Source organism: Condylostylus longicornis, unplaced genomic scaffold, assembly GCF_029603195.1.
Source record: "Condylostylus longicornis isolate FDR11 unplaced genomic scaffold, ASM2960319v2 ptg000026l, whole genome shotgun sequence".
Lineage (NCBI taxonomy): Eukaryota > Metazoa > Arthropoda > Insecta > Diptera > Dolichopodidae > Condylostylus > Condylostylus longicornis.
In genome coordinates this window covers 1372347-1390631 of record NW_026577995.1, presented here as the reverse complement: position 1 = coordinate 1390631, position 18285 = coordinate 1372347, and the positions used below count along the sequence as shown (strand labels likewise).

At 21.7% G+C, this 18285-nt stretch overlaps 1 long non-coding RNA gene across 1 annotated transcript in view; it reads left to right on the top strand.

The window, feature by feature from the left end:
* The window catches only part of LOC129607082 (uncharacterized), a 112273-nt gene that overhangs the window by 10777 nt on the left and 83211 nt on the right, over nt 1–18285 (top strand). The window contains exon 2 of the long non-coding RNA XR_008696794.1: nt 4302–5069. This is a non-coding gene — a long non-coding RNA (uncharacterized LOC129607082). The remainder of the gene's footprint in view (nt 1–4301; nt 5070–18285) is intronic.

Sequence of the window (18285 nt, the reverse complement as noted above, 5' to 3'; positions counted from 1 at the left end):
TTAAAGTATGCAATTGCTTTTTCTTTTTCATTTTAATGGTATAAAAATATTGGGAAACAAATAAATTTATAATTGGTAATAAAATAATTCGGTTAAGTAATAAAAAACTGCGATTTTTAAGCAGAAAATGGGTTTAGTCCGAAACAAAAAAAAAAAAGAACGATTAATGCTTCAAGTAAATTTAATAAAATTAATTTTAAAAAATAAAGTTATATAGCGTTTAATATTTCTTTTTATTATTTTGGAATTGGAAGTCACGTAAATTTAAAAAATTTTTTTTAAAGAAAAAATACCAAACTATTTGGTTTATAAAAATTCATGACATTTGATAAAAAAATCTTGAAATTTAGCTTTATTTTTTAGAAAAAAGAAACCATAAGCCACATTAATCATAAAGGCTATATTAAATTGGGAAATTTTGGCAGGATACATAGTGTAAATAAAAAATAAAAAATATACTTACAGAATTCGAAGTTGTGATAAGATTGAGAATATTGATAAGTAAAATTTCTAGAATAATATTGATTTTATAGGCAGTTTGTTATTGACTACTAAAATTATGTAGCACTAATTCAATACTTTTTGATTATATAATAAAATTATTGAATTATAAATTTACAATAAGTCAAAACAGTCTAAATCAACTTTTTATAACATTCAGGCATTACTATTAATTTAATTCTTGATACTGAACCCATTTAATTCAAAAAATTTTATTTATTTCGGAAACTTCTAAGGTTTATAAATCAAAGTGGCAAAAACTCATCTCAAAATATTAAATCAATTTTTTTTTCGTTCTATGATTTTGAAAATCAGATTAATTTAAAAAAAGAAACAGCCATACTTCTAAATCAAATTAAAAATGATATTGTAGATAAATATAATTCGGAATTATAGGCATACAGGTTCGGAATTATAGGTTTTTCCAATAATAAATAAAAAATTTAAATTTTTTTAAGAATTACTTGACAAAAAAATAAATTTTCATGATCAATTATTTATTTCAATATTTTATTAATGTAGATGAATTGGGTCTTGTTAGAGTTCAAATATTGTAAATTCGTTTCATAAAATCTGTAATTAAAAATTTATTATAAATAAATAAATAAATAAATAAAAAAATTAATTTTTTTAAATTTTTGTCTCTTTCCAATTTTAATTTCAAAAATTTCAAAAATTTTGAATAAAACATGTTGCTACACTACTTTTTACAAAACCTTGCATTTATTCAAAAAAGTATTTCTAAATTATTTAAAAATTCAATTGTAGTTTCACATAAAAAATATTACATGCTACACGTTACAATTATTATAGGTAATTAATTTTTTGCAAACAGAATTATTCATAAATTCATAAAATATAAGCTTATTTTTCGTAATATTTAAATTTATTCTTATTTAACAAAAATATGCAAAATAAAATAATTTCATAAATATTATTAATTATAAATTTATTATACTAATTTTTGATTTAATAATAAATAAATTAAATAAATAAATTATTTACTAAATCATGCAAAAATCTAATTTTGTATTCAATTTATTTACGCATTAAATTAAAATAACTCCTTCAAAAATCAATTTATTTTCAAAAAAATTTTCTTCTTTTTTGTAAAAATCATTCATTTCTTTACGAAAATAATCTAAATTTTTTAATATTCAATATATTTTAATATTATAGAACCCTCTACATATATAAATTTAAGCGCTAATTCATAAGAACTTCTTCATATTACATTCATAATATGAAATAATCTTATATAAATATTACGGTATAAAGGCTTAGGTTCTTGAAATTATATTAAAGGTTATTAATTTAATAAAATAGTATAATATATATTTTAATTAATGATATTTCTAAAATTTATAACACATAATGCTCTTATAATTATAATGGTTGTTATAAATTAAATGAAGTGATTTTAAATTATATATTTTTTAATAAAAAAAAATAAAATGAAAATTAATAAACTAATAATCACTAATTTTATTCTAAATATCTACTTTAAGAACACCAATCTATAATATATCAATTGAAAGGTTTTCTATATTAATAAAATAATTGCATAAATTTCATATTTTAATTTTCTTTTATATATAAAAAATATTAATAAAACTCTTAACTAATTTCTATTTTATAAAGAAAAAGCAATAATTATTTCAAATCGATTAAAAAATAGCAATTTAATATTATATTTTCTATTAAATATTATATATAAAATCGATCTATTTGATGTTTTACAAGAAGTTCGATGATTAGAGGGATAATAGAAAAATTTTTAAATGTTCTTAATATTGAAAAATTTATACTCTCTATTATATTGAAACTGATATTAATTACATAATATAATTTTGCATTTAAATTGTATAATAATATTTTCTATATACTTTTATTCATTTTAAAAAGTAAAATAGAGTTCCGACAACAGGAGATTATGTAAATAAATAAAGCAAAATGACGACGTCTTATAATATTTAAAGAAGAATCCTTTATAATATTTTTTTTTTTACTTTGAATTTTCCTCATTTTTTTTTTTGCAAAATTTTACATATTTTCCTTTAAGAATATTACAAGTATTCTATATAACATTTTCTATAAATATAAAATTGCATCTTATAAGTTTATTTTTATTTTGCTAAACTAAAATATTAAAAAAAAAAATATTTCTTAACATTTTATAATTTTTTTTTACTTTTTTCGTTAAAGTACTCTTATTTACACTTTTCTTCTTAAATAGACACATGATATTTTTTCTCATATATTATATAATATATATTTTTTTTCTATAATATTATATACTTTTTATAAATTTCAAGAAAAAAATGTGAAGAAGCATTTAAAATATTATAAAAATTGTAATGGTATTAAATTAAAAATTTTTTTTTTTCAGTGTATATTGCAAAATTTCTAGGAAATTTTTAATTAAAAATTCTGACTGATTTCTGTTCTCACGCATGAATATTTAAATATAATACAACACAAAAAAAAATTTTTGTATTTATTAAAAAATATAAGACATGTAAGGAATTATTTTACATATTATATAATAATATATAAGTAAATATATATATGTATATATATGGAATCATATGTGCATGTATAAAATTGCATATTAATCTTATTATTTCATTCTTCAATAAAAAATATTTTATTTATTTATTATGTTTGTATTTTCTTTTTTTATAAGTATTTTACGATATTTATTTATTTTCACGTGTATATTTTTTTTCGCTTACAAATTATAAATAGGGTGATTTTTTTGATAGATTGATAATTTATTACAATATTATTGTCACAAAAGCGAGTCAATTCAATTACAATTCAATTATATTTGGTCATTGGATCATGGCGACCGAAAATGAGTTTTTAGTTATTGAAATAATTAGAAAATAATATTAAATAAGAATAATGTAGATGAGCAATTACGAAATTTTTAAAGTTTTTAGATTTAATCAATATTGACCATCGAGATCATTTGATTATTTCCTTTGTTACGTGAAAACTTTTATTTATATCGACCATTCGGAAAACAATATTGTGTATTTGATTAATATGATATTTCGAATTAAATTTTGGAATAGGTTTCTCAAAATTGAGTTCTTCGATTGACCTATACCTAAAACATAGTCGTAGCGGTATTTCGAATGAAATTTTAGAATAGTTGTCTCAAAATTGAATCCTTCGATTGAACTATAATTTTCATTCAATTATTTTTCTGTGAAAAGTAAATGGAAAAAATTTATTTATCGATTGAAATAAAAATTATTCTGTATTTTTCTTGAAATTTGAAAACCGAAAATCACCCCATTACATAAAATATAATATTATTATTATAGTATAAGTACATAATATTTTTTTTATTATTACTTATGTGATTAATTTTACACTTTTTATATTTTCTTTGGTGATTTCTTCTTTCGTTTTTTGTTTTGTCTCCTTCAATACATTTACATATGTTAATTGAATATCCTTTGAATTTTAATAATATCATAAAATAATATTACAAATATAATGAAAGATGTGTAATTTCAGAAAATTATAATGAATGTAGAGTTTTAATGTTCTTAATAATTATTAAGTATATAAAATGAGTATAAAATGAATATAAATTACAATATGAACACGCGACATCATCATTTATCCTTCATTGATTACAATTTCTCTTGTTATGCCAATAATATTGTTCTATATAACATTATTATTTTAAATAAAATATTTAAATATAAAACTATTATTAATATATTTAAATAATATTTTTATTTATTAAAAATAATTTTTTTATTTTTCTTATTTATTTTCAGTATTCATCATTGTATGCTATACTAACTTTATTATCTCTAATAAGGTGTCTAAATAAAATTCATTCTATATTAAATAATTGAAAAAATAAATAAATAAAAATACATAAAATATTTTACATAAATTTAATAATAATTACATTAAAATACAAATATACATATATATATATACATACATTAATTATATAAAATTAAATTATATAAAATTATAAAAAAAAAAAACAATAATTAAATATTATGAATGACCTTTAAGTGTTTTACACGATCAAAAGGAAAAATAAAGAAAATTTTTTAGTATACAAGGAGAAAAAAGAAAAGAAACAGAAAATTCCTTTTGTAAAATAAAAAGGAAAACAATAATAAAAAAAATTTTATTTCTATATTTTAAATTTTTACAATTTTTATTATTTTTCTTGGAAAAAATATTTTTATACAATTTGCATTGGTGCTTTATTAAACATTTATAATTATAAAATTAGAAAAGAAAAACAAAAAATGTGATTCTGTTTATTAGAAAAAAATTCTTTTGATTACAATTAAACTAAATTAAAGTCACTTAAACTGAAACATAATTGCAAAGACAAAGACAGAGAGATAGAACAAGAGCGAAACAGACAGAAAAGAAGGCAAGAGAAAGAGAGAGAGAGAGGAAGAAAGAGTGAAAAAATAAGGAAACTATTAAAACAAAAACATAGCCAACAGTCCGACTGAAGATTTATTTTTCTCTTTCGTTTTCATTTTCATCCATTTTTGAAAAACGAGAAACAAAAGGTAAGTGTTACCTGTTTTTTTCTATATTATAAATATATTGAATTAAAAATTTATTCAGATAACATCAATATTTTAGTCATAATCAAATTAAAAAATTTATTAATAATTATTTCTAATCATGAAATTAATTTATGATTTCTAATTCATTTCTTTTCGGCTCCATCATTAAATTTGGTATTCAAAGTCAATAATTCTGTCTGTGAATAGAAATTTAAAGAGCATTATTTAAAGGATTTAAAAATGAATACATTTTTATGGGCTCTAGTTGCAAGTATATGGGTTAAAAAATATTTCTAATTAAATTTGAATAAAATAATAGCAATAATAATTTATATAAATGTAATAGAAGAGTTTTGAGTATAAATCATGTTTTAAATAGGGAATTAGAGAATGTTATCAAAGTTTTTTTTTTCATTGCGTCGTTATTAATTGTGATTTAAATTGCATAGTTTTAGGTTTGTGAATAAATTGAAGTTTTAATTGAAATAATAAAATTTTTCTCAGTGAAGAGATTTCAATATAGTAGAAATTAAAAGTTGGTATATATAAATCCGGAAAATATCGATGTCTTTATATTGAAATTTTAAAGTTTGATCACTTGATATGTGAGATGAAAAAGATCTAGAAGAGAATTAATAACATTTATAATTGAATTTACAATAATTTTATGATATGAAATGATAATTATTTTTGAAATTGATTATGAATAATGTTTAGATCGCATTAATCGCCGCTCTTATTAGCATAGTTGTACGCAATACATATACTTCATTACCTCTTTTAGGATCATAAGCAAGCTAAATAACGTAATTACATCATATATGAAATAATTAATGGAAATTGAGAAAACCTAAAAAATTGTTGCAAAAATATACTCTAATTGACAAAATCCATAGGATTTTAAATTAAAAGGCGTTTTACAAATTAATTCTCTAAATTTCAAATTTTGGCGTAGTGAAGAATTTACTAATAGTACTCAATTATAAATTATTTATCGTATAGGTACTATTATTTTTAATAAAATTTATATGGACACTATTTAACCTAATTTTTAATTTACAAATGCGTCAAATTTATTATTGCCCATTGAAAAATTTACCAATACAATAATTGTAAAAATTTTATAAGAAATCAATAATTTATGCAAAAATATCAGTCATTATTACTGTTACTATACTAGTCATTATTATTGTTAGATACCGTTCTGTTATTTATTACCATTATTTCCCCAAAAATACATTATATACACATTATATAACATATGAAAACAAATAATAAATATATTAATAAAACCAAATTATATTATTAAATTGGAGAAATCGCAAAAGGCAAAGAAGTCACAATTTTTCCAATAAATATTTGTACACACTAAAATATTATTATTATTTTATATAGTATATAAGTAAATTTAAGTTAACATACACGTTTATAGATGTCGTATATGTAGTATATGAGCAATTCAATTTTATAAGAGAATAAGACAGTAATATATAAACTCATACATAAATGGATTTATGTCACAAAATTTTCATATATGTATATAATATAATGAAATAAATTGCAACGCCGTCATAATATTACAATATGACATAAACAGAAATGCAATTGTTTTGGCGCCAATAAAAATATTTTTTTTTTTTAATTTTATTTATATTTTTTTAACTTCTCTTGTCTATCCTCATTTCTTTTATTATTTTTTGAATTTTATTCAAAATTTTCTCAATTTTCTTTTGCAAGAATTTGTGAGAAAATTTATAGATGGTGCGGAAAGAGTTTTGAGTGGTGAAAAAGTTGAGTACGATTTTTTTTTTTAGGTAAATTCATTTATTATTAAAAAAAGAAAGAAAAGAAAAACACAAAAACAAATATGGGTATAAGTAAATAAAAAATTTCTATATTAAATATTTTGTAAGAAAACAAAATAAGACAAAAAAAAAATAAAGAAAACAGAGACAGTTAAGTAAAGAGAATTTAGAAGAGAAGTAAAAAAAAAAAATTTTTTTTGTACGTTTTTACTTTACACCACTTTTCACACGCGTTCAATATTATTTTTATATATATGTACATAAATGTATGTATGTGCCCCATAAGTTGAGTATGGGGTATAAAAAGATAAAGGTAAAGTAAAAATTTATCGCATAGGAGCAAAAATAAAGAAAAATTTAACAAAAAACAAAAAAAAAAGTGGAAGACATAAGCTTTGTTAAAAGAACGGCATCACTTGAATATAATTTGAAGTGCATACAATTAAATTCAGGTGTTTGAAATAAATGAAAACAAATTAAAAATTGTCGAGTTTGTAAAAGAGTATAGAGAATCTTTTTTGTCATTGTATAGGTAACTACATAAAAAAACAAGGATTTTGAAATGCGAAGAAATTTAGAATATAGAGACACACATCATACTTACATGCATGTATTAAAAAATATATAAAATCAAAAATCAGAAGAAAAATATATATATATATATATGTTTAGAAGAAAAACAACAAACAAACAAAGAAATAAACAAAAAATGAATATTTAATTGGAGTTAGAAAATAAATTCTTCTATATTTTTTTTTGCATCACATATACCCGTAACGAGTACGTGTACGCGCATATATAATGTGTTTGTAAACATAACGTATATGTGCATATAGAACGTCATATGTAAAAAGAAACACTGTTTTTAACTTTCAAAGGTAAAAAAAAAAATTTTTTTTTTTTTGATGTTCTGCAATGACTTATGTATAACAAAACGTTAAAAAAAAAAAATAGAAAGAAAAATAAAATAAAAATTTTTTTTTATATAACAATATCTTTAACTATTTTAACGGGGAGTAAGTATAGATTGCTATACCATACCATTTATTATAGCCAACTATATATATGTAAATATTCATATAGGTACCGACATATAGATATAATTATTATATTGCATCAAAGCGGTCTGGAAGAAAGTTTCTTTTTTTTTCTCCATAACATAAACCTGCAGTTTTTCATTTACGATCTACCCTAACTTATATAACATTAATATAAATATTTTATTATGTTGTACATGACTTAAAATACGCGTACGTGCGAATGTCTCTATATCCTAAAAAAAAAAAAAAATTACTACCTATATAAAATTTATTAAAATATAAATGTTACTGCATAATTTCCACTTTTTTAATTAAGAATTTTTTTTTTTGTTTTGTTTTTTTATGTTTCTCACATTATTATATAAAATGAAATATAAAGTTTTGTATTACATTAAAGCAAAAAAAAACAAAAAAAAATTATATAAAATTTACATTTTATGTGCTATATTTGAAAAAGAAACGAAAATATGCCGACTACAAAATCATGCATTGCAAAATAGTACATTTCTCTTTAATAGTTTAATTCAAGAATTTACATTTGATTTTGGGACTAAACCAAAAAATACTTGTTTAAAAATTGTTATTATCAAAAAAATTTGCATAAATTTAGGAGAAATTTTAAGGAATCATAAATTTTAAAATATTTATACTAAGGCTTCTTGAAGATTGAATTGTATTGCTATTCAAATAGAGGGTGAAGATGGTGTAATGTTAATGACTTTTTGGATAAGACAACTGTTAATGTTACAAAATTAAAGAAAATTAACATTTGCCAAACTGTAGAATGCAATAAATTCGGAAGTAAAAATATTTCTTCAAAAGAGTTTGTATACTGAAGATAATTTATTCCGTAATTTGGTGAAGCACTGGTCTGACATAATGTTTAATTTAACTTTTCTAATTCAAAAGTTTGATATTATTACTGACATTATTGTTGACATTTTACTGACATTGTTGCATTTCCATAATTCAAAATTTGCCTTTTACTTTAAAAAATTGCAATTAATACATAAAAAATTAATAAATAAAAAATTATAATTTAAAGAGGAGTGCTATATGTAAAAATTTGATTTTTAAAAGTAATAAAATTTTTACTAAGAATTATACAAAATAGACGGACAGACAAAAGTGCAACAAATAAGTAATTTTTTTTTTTTGAAAACTTTTTAAAAATGTACCAAAAAATGAACAAGGAAATAAACAAAATGTACTTAAACGAAAAAGTTTAATATTTTTAGAAGCTTTACTAAACAAAATGCCATAATAGTAAGCAACTCTATATATACATATACATATATACATAAATGTGTTTGTATTCAAGTACTTACAAAAATTTAAAATGAAATAAATTTATTTTTGAAAATTTTACCGCCCCTCCCCCCTTCTCCCCCTCCTATATTACTTATTATAAATGTATTTAGTATAAAAATGTTATTTACTCTCATTAACGATCAACAATATAATTTTGTTGTACTACACAATAAAAATAGTGAAAAAAATATTATTTTGATTATATTTTCATTTCATACACAAGTATATGTATATATGTAAGTATATGTATATCAGCTGTTAGAATCAAATGTTAAAGAAATTTCTGTATATATAAAATACTGCATATTATTTAGTTTCATTATAGTTCCATTATTGTATAAGATTAAAAGAAATTAAAATTTCATTACTTTTTGTCGTAATATTGTCGTATACTTATTTAATAAGTTTTATTATAATATATGATAGAATTTATTTTTTATGTCAGTATATTTAAAGTTTTTAAGTAATAAAAAAAAAGTTCATGACTCATTTATACTAAATAAAAATTTAAGTAAATATATTAAAGCCTGCCGTGAAATGCAACTTAAAGTGAAAATTATTGGTGCATAAAGATAAGGGTATATATGGGAAGTGAGTAGAGAATTCAGTAATTATCGATATAAATTACAAGTAATATAATTATAGTATATGAATCGTAACTGGAACTAAACTAATTTGGGTTATTAGAAATGATATTCTGGGTGTTCTGTCATGTATGATATGTTCATTCCAACTATATCTAGAATTTGCTGAAAATAAATGCAAATAAAACATAGTATTAAAATGCATTTCATCATGTGCAGAAATTAAAATAATATAGTAGAATAAAACTTATCTGCGGGTAGAGTTACCAAATTAACTCAATTATACAGCGTATGTTCTCCTGATCCAGAGCAGTATTGTGCAGACACTATAGTACTGGTAATCATCTTTTCCATCTCGCTTCTAATTGATTTTTAAGTTTTTTTCAAATTTTGGAAAATAATTTAATTTGCCAAAGATTGTGATATAGTGCATAAGAGAATAAATTTCGTATTAAACGCTTTAAATACAACAAGTTCCAATTCTCAGAATTACATAATTTTTTTTCCGATGATTACCTTTGTGAACAATAACTTATAAACTTAAAAATTTCGGGAATAGCTTCAGTTCAATAGTTTTTAATTAATTCAATAATTTTTAAAAATTCCTATCAGTTTTTTAGCAAATCAGCACTACAATTTTTGTGTTCGTCAAATACACTTTTAAAAAAAAATTTAATTCAAATTTTATACTTTAAAGTTTTTCTAAATATTAAAGCAAATTTTCAAATTAAAATTAATTATTTTTCTTGTTACTATTTTATTATAAACTGAAATTACATTTTTGGTTTCACATAGCTTTCTTTTTTTATTTTTTGCATTTATTAGCTTCTAATTTACACCTTCATTTTGAAAGAGAATAACAGAAGCATATTGTATATATGGGATAAAATTACGTGGTAAACATATCGAACCATCATTTGATTGATTGTATTCGAACATATTTGTGGGGCATTATCGTAATGTGGTTTTACTGTAACTTTGATACCATAATAAAAATATACATATACATATATATAAATATACATATAGAGAAACTAAGAAATAAATATCTTAGTGGTTGATCTAATTATGCAATTGTTATAGAAAATGCATAGTAAAATTTAAATGAAAAAAAAAATAAATTAAAAAAAATAAAATAAAATACTGAAATATTTTAGTAAAAAGGAGAATAATTAAAATGTTTTCAGCTTGTAATGAAAACCGAACATCAAATTAAACTATTTTTATTTTTTTTTTTTTCTCAAATTGTTTTTTTTTTTCATTTCTACTGCATTTACTTACTATATTGATGTTGTTGTTTTTAATGTTAGAAATTCAGACCAAAATCCAAAATTTTATTAATTAAAATGTCTTTTATACATTTTGTATAATTATATTGAATGAAAAAACACAAAAAAAAGAGGAAAAACAAGAACAAAATCAAAATTAATGAATTCATTTGTAGCCTAATTTTATTATTTTCCAGTTTTGTTCCTTTTATAATTTCAAGGACTCTCTAAAATCTAATTAAAAGTGTTTGTTTCAGTAATTTATTTCAGTAATTACTATCTATAATATTTTAGAATTAATATTTTTTTATTTTCATGCTGTCATTATTATAGGGAAAAGAATTATTTTTTTTTTTTTAAATAATTTTGTCAAGTTGCTTAGGAAAATATGAAGAAATGGAGGAAAATTTATGACATTGGATTTGAAATGAAAATTTTTGAAAATTATAAAAGATCATTGAAATTATTAAAGATGTTACTTTTTTTTTGTGTTTTTTTTTCTTGAGCTGAAATATTGAGTGTTAAAAGATTTTCTAATTAATATACGGCTATAGAAGAGTTCAAGTGGTTTTTTTGTACTTATAATTTTATTAAATGAAGTAATTAAAACGAAAATGAATATAAGGAGAAATTTTCGGGAATTACTTAATTTTTTACATATACAGAACTGCTCATGAATTTGTTACCAAAAAAAATTATTAGTGTTATTAAAGAGTAAATTAATTTCTTTTAGCTTAAATTAGGTTTTTTTTTTCTTCAAGGAAATTGCTTAGTATTTTTAAAGTTTTGTCTAGTTTCAAATTAATATTTTATTTGGGGATATTTAAATATGAATATGTGAATTACATTTTAAAGTTAGGATTAATAGAACACATTGCCACATGTAATTTTTTAATTTTCTAATCACAAAAATTATAGCTTCTCTGAGAAAAAAATATTGCTTAAATTGTAATGGAAATTTCATAATACAACAGCAAAACAGAAAGATGACGTTCCTTTAATTACTATTATTCATCTGTTCTGTATTTGTATGGAGGATTTTGCATAAAGTATTCTTATAAGAACTAATAATAATATTAATATCATTGGTATATAATAGGCACAATACCTATCTATAAGATCTTCGAATTGTGTGTTTCAAATAGAAGAATGCATTTAGTATCTCATGTAATCAAATACTTGGTAATTATGTAGATTACAGTATAAATCAGTTGATGAATGATTTGTCAACAATTTTTTTATACCACTGTCCGTCTTGACCGCGAAAACGGTGTGCCACTTGTTCGCGTCCAGTTCGAAAAGAAGAAATTTTTTAATTTTTTAATAAAATTTTTCTGCCTTGACTCGTTCCTTTGATTACATCATCTATCTGACCTACAGTTATATGAAGGAATTTTCATTAGCTATTTTATATTAGAAAATAATAATAAACAACCACACGTTGTGTTGTTAATTTGTAATATTGCTCAGATATTTATTTATGAAATTTCCGACAATATTTATTTAAAATTAAACAAAAATCAAGAGATTGGTACAATTCTCACAATTAATATTGTATTTTCCTTAAAACGATGTTTTTTCTTCGGAAATTTTTTTCATTTACACTATCAAATACGGTATATGGCGGGTAAACCCAACATCGTAAATTATTAATAATCTTATATCCGGCCTCCGTCTTACTCATTTACTAATTTTGCTAAAAATTTTGCTAAATATCTTTGCAAAAAAAATTTTGAATTTTAATTTTAAATTAAAAATTTAATTGCGATATAAAAATTCTTCTTCTTCTTCTTCGTGTTTTAGGCTACTAGCCTGTTTTTCATATAAATGCAGCCTTAATTTTCTTGGTCTTGTGATGAAGAGGTCCATCATTCGTTCCATCTTTTAGGTGGTCTTCCTACTGGTCTTCTGGTGCTCGGCCTGTTATTCATTGCAATCTTTGCGATTCTGTTTTCTGACATCCTATTTACATGATCTCTCCAGTTCCTCCTTCTACATCTAGTCCACCGAACAACATCTTGTATTTCGCAAGTAGATCTTATATCTTCGTTTCGTATTTTATCTCTCAACGTATATCCACATATTTGCCTAAGAGTTTTCATTTCTGTTCTTCGGAGTATTTGCTCTGTCTTCGCGGTATCGGCCCTGGTTTCTACTGCATATGTCATTATTGGTCGAACGCAGGTCTTGTAAATTCGGACTTTATTGTCTATTAACATGTATTTATTTTTCCAAATGACATCGCGTAAGTTCCCGGAGATGGCTGCCGCTTTAGCGGTCTGCTAACTAACCTCTGTTTCAATTTGCCGGGAATTAGTAATATCGACACCGAGGTATTTGAAACGATTGACTTGTTCTATCGTTTTGTTGTTGACAACTAATTTGCACCTAATTGGTTCCTTCGATATAGTCATTGATTTCGTTTTCTCGGTGGATATTTTCATATTGTATTGTCCGGCAACTGTGTTAAATGTGAACAACATTCTTTGAAGGTCATGATATAAAAATTACAGTGATAATTTAATTTCAAAAAATTTTTTTAAACCGCTAGTGTAAATTTGGTTGTAAGTAAAAAAAAAATGGTTTTAATTATTTTTAAAATAAATTTAGAAAATTTTTCATATACATTAGCTAGCTAGGCTATATACCAAAAAATTTTATAAATTATACTAAAATTATTCTCTGATTTTCTTATTATTTATTTTTTGATTTTGAAAATAATTTCAATTTACATATTATTAGATATTTGAAAAGTTGCTGAAATAAACATTTAATATGCGGCAAGAAATTAGATTATTATATATATGTATATATAGGGTAGCTATTTGGCTTTCTCTTTTTTTTTACACATTTTGATTGTTACATAACAATTTGAAACCAAATAGTAGCCCAAATATTTGCGGGTTGACTTAATATAACCAAGCTCTATTATGTAATATTTAATTTACAATAATGAATAAATAAAATCGCTTTATATATGAATTTGTATTTGTGTATTTAATTTATTTACATACTATATTATATTGCTATATGTAATTATTGGAAAATTTCCTAATTTTTCTAATAATCAAAAATATAATGTGTATATTATGTATATATGTAATATAGATATGTGTATAATTTTCATGCTAATTACAATAATGTCATAATTATGTATAATGAAATTCAATTAAAAATTAAATAATATTCTTAATGAATTTGCGATACTATGTTTATTTAAACTGTTTTTTAAATTTACAAAATTTTATTTAAATTGAAAATTTTATAATTTGCTGTAATATTTTTTGCTGTTATGTTTGGTTAGAAAAGTTGTTAATTGTTAAAGCTGCTAAAAGCTTTAAGCAGATTTCTTTAAAACAATTTAAGGGTGTTTCTGTAATGCTAATTATAATTATTGCTAATTGTATTAAAAATATAATAGATGGTAAAATGAGGTTATACTCACGATTGCTTACAAATTACTTGATGCTAGTAAAAGCTATTTGAATAGTAGGAATTTCTCGTGAATATCTTAGGAAAATTCAGCCACTTTTTTTTTATTTATTTTTGTTGAAAAATACTGTGAATAATATTGTAAGTTATGGCTAATAAACTCAGAATAAGTTAAAATTTTAAAACTTGTTTTACGAGCATATCTTAAATGCTTAGAAAAAGTTATGTAATTTCTATAAATTTAATTACAAAAAAAAAAAGAAAATTTTGCCGACGGACTCCTGATATTAAAATATTTTGATTATTTTATCGCAATTTTATTTTTTAATTTTTATTATTTACATTATGAACATAACGTGTATATTCCATAGTTTTTCCTTAATAAAAATAGTACTTGAAAATTTAAAATGTCGCTCACATATTGTGGGCAAATTTTACTGGCGCAGGTAGCCAGTACCTCTATATTCCAGGGACCTTTTCCTAATATTAAATTTCACGATTAAAAGATAATTTTCACTTATCAGAAATGCTTTTATGTTTTTTATTCCAACAATATTCTAATATGAAAAAAATTGCATATATTATGGGGCAGTGCAATATTAAATACGTTGAATAAAAAAAATCTTACCATTTCAAATCTTTTATCGTAACCTCCTGTTTTCAATTTATTATATATTAAATTTTTAAAATATCTCCCGTAATAATTATTTGTGTTATGTTAATTAATTTTACTTTTAGTCGGCGCCGTTAATATTCTTAAGAGATTTATTGATAATGAAAATGTGATAAAAAGTCATGATGTCTTCCGTTGTTGACAATTCCCACAATATTTTTATTATGTGGACGAAATTTTTTCTTCTTCATTTTCCACTCTCCTTCATACACAATATATTCGCGATTAAAGTTTATTCTGTAATAATATTTTATTCATAATATTTTGCATGATTTCTACTGCATAATTATTCTTATTAAAAATTCAGATTTTTTATATTTGATTGTTACATCTTCATTTTTTATTGTAATAATAAAATTTTCATTTTATTCTTAATAATTTTATAAAATAAATTTTTTTTTATTATTATGTTATTAATAATGAAAATTCCGCCTTAAAGCGTTAATAATTTTTATTAATTTCTTTATATTTAATACTATAATATTTAATACTCATAATATACATGCGTACATATACAAATTAATTATGTAACGAATTAAAAAATTTACATTTCAATATAAAAATCACAAAAAAAAAAATTAAATCAAAATTAATTAATTGTTTTTCTCGGAGAAATTTCATTCCAAATTTATTTCATTAATTTTTAAAATGAACAATATATTTGAGTATAATTTTTAAATTCAATTTTTCAATTCAATTTATTAACAAAAAATGAAAAAAACGAGAAGAGAAAAATTATTTTTATTATCACGAATTCGAACTACAATTCAATTTTATTTACCTCCGAAAAATCCGCCGAAATTGATAAGTCAAAAAAAAAATTGAGTAAAAAGTTGACGAATTGTTAATTTTTAAAATACTTTTTGTCAGTTTTTACGATGGGGTAAGTTAAAATTAAAGCAACTTTATTTAAAATTAATATCAATTACATAAGATTTTCATGTCGCATTAATGGAATGTTAAGGATTTAAATACGAGAACATAATATTGATACCGCGTAAAAAAGTGAATGAAAATTAAAAAAAATAATCAACTTTGAATACGTAATCTCGTATTAAGAGATTACGTACATTTTTAAATTACAAAAAATATTTAGGAGCAACGTATAGTCTTAAAATTCGAAAAGAGTTCATATTAAGATCATGAAAGATCTGTTTAAAAATTGTGGTCATGAAAAATATTGTGGTTTCAATATAACAAATACAATTAGATTTAAAAACCGACGGCAAATCTAAATATTACGTGGCACCCACACAACAATCACGGAATTACGGAAAATTTGTTTCGGATGAACTGCGATAAATAAAGTTGACTTAAGCAAGTTCCTTAAATTTCCAAATTTTTTGGGGGAATCACAAGAATATGTGATTTTTTGTTGAACAGATTACTTTTCAAAATTTTCTGCCACTTTATTTTTTACCAATTAAGGGACTAATTTTATTTTCTTCATTTCAAAGTTCACTTATTATCACCAGCCTGCTTTATTGTTTATTTCACTTAGTTTCTAATATCGAATACTATAATATGATCATTTATAAAAATTAGAAATACGAGTACTATTTTTTTTTTATTTTATAAGTGATATATATTAATATTGAATATAATGTTTATAGTAACCTGACCAGGGTTTGAACTGTCGGTTAAAGGACCGGTGCCATAATCAATGAACTCAATCAAGAGATAATTAAATTAATTTAAACGCGGTTTTAAAAATTTCGAAAAGAATGTACTATGTATAAGAATTTACAGAATATGTAGTGTAAAGAGCTAAAATTGCTATTATTTTAAAAACTTATTGGAAACAAATAGTGAAAGATATAGGTTTGAAAATATGTGACAAAATAATTTTGAAATTTTTTTAACTTGTAATCACTTTAATTAAAAATATTTAGCTTTAATAATCTTCCATGTTAAAAATAATATTCGATTTCTTGAAATTAATATTGAAAATCCTCCCTAATAGTATTTTGAATGAATTCCAGATTGTGTTCAACCGTTAGTCATAATCTAAATTCATTAATTTGTATCATCTTTTCCTTCACAGGACATTTAAAAGATTTTCAATAACCAATACAAAAATTTTTATTTTAATATTTTTTCATTATTACATTAAATCTGTTAATACTTATGATAATATTTCAACATAAATTCAAATTTAAGAAATAATTCTGTAAATTTAAAAAAAAAAAAATCATAATCAATTAAAGTTATTTTGATTTTGTTTCGTGGGAACGGAATAATAAATTGTAGCTGATACTATAAATTTTTTTTTTTTTTTTTGATTAATTACTCGCAAATTGTGATTGTACAATAATTAATTACGACAATCATTCACTGTTTAATGAGATTTCATTTTATAAATTCAAAACAAGTGTGTGCTATTGAAAGGGATTCAAGTAATTCCTGATGGATTTCTGTTTTTTTTATTGTTTCTTTTTTTTCTCTCTCTCCCTTCAAGTAATTAACAGCTTTTATTTGATTTGGTAAAAGAATATTATATTTATATTTTAATAATTTTTTATAAATTCATTTTTCTGTCTACATTATACATACATAATAACCATAATATAGCACCCACATACAATAATATTACGAATATATTGTATATTTGTAAATTCCACCACAAAATGCTTATATAATGTAATTTACATATTATTGAATTTAACAAAAATACATGATAATGCAATCTGGTAATTAATTTTTCAGAAAAAATTTACATAATTTTTATATATGAAATTTATGTATTGAAAAAAAATAAAAACAAATTTTATAAATTAAAAATTATAATATTATTATGGTAAATTAAATAATATTATTGAGACAAACAAAACAACACAATTTATATATCAGAATGCAATCAATGCAATCAATGAAATTTTCAATAATTTTAAAATTTTTAATTACAATGAGATTCATCCGGAGAAGTGTCGGAACAGTAAAGATTGTGGTTCTCTCGCGTTAAGGCTTTATTTTTTCACTCACCATTCGAATATTTCAGGAAAATTATTAGTAATCACACAAGATTTTTACAATTTAATATAATGTAATACATGACATCATTATGTAGAACAGAATAATTCAATGGAAAATACTCTTCCAATAC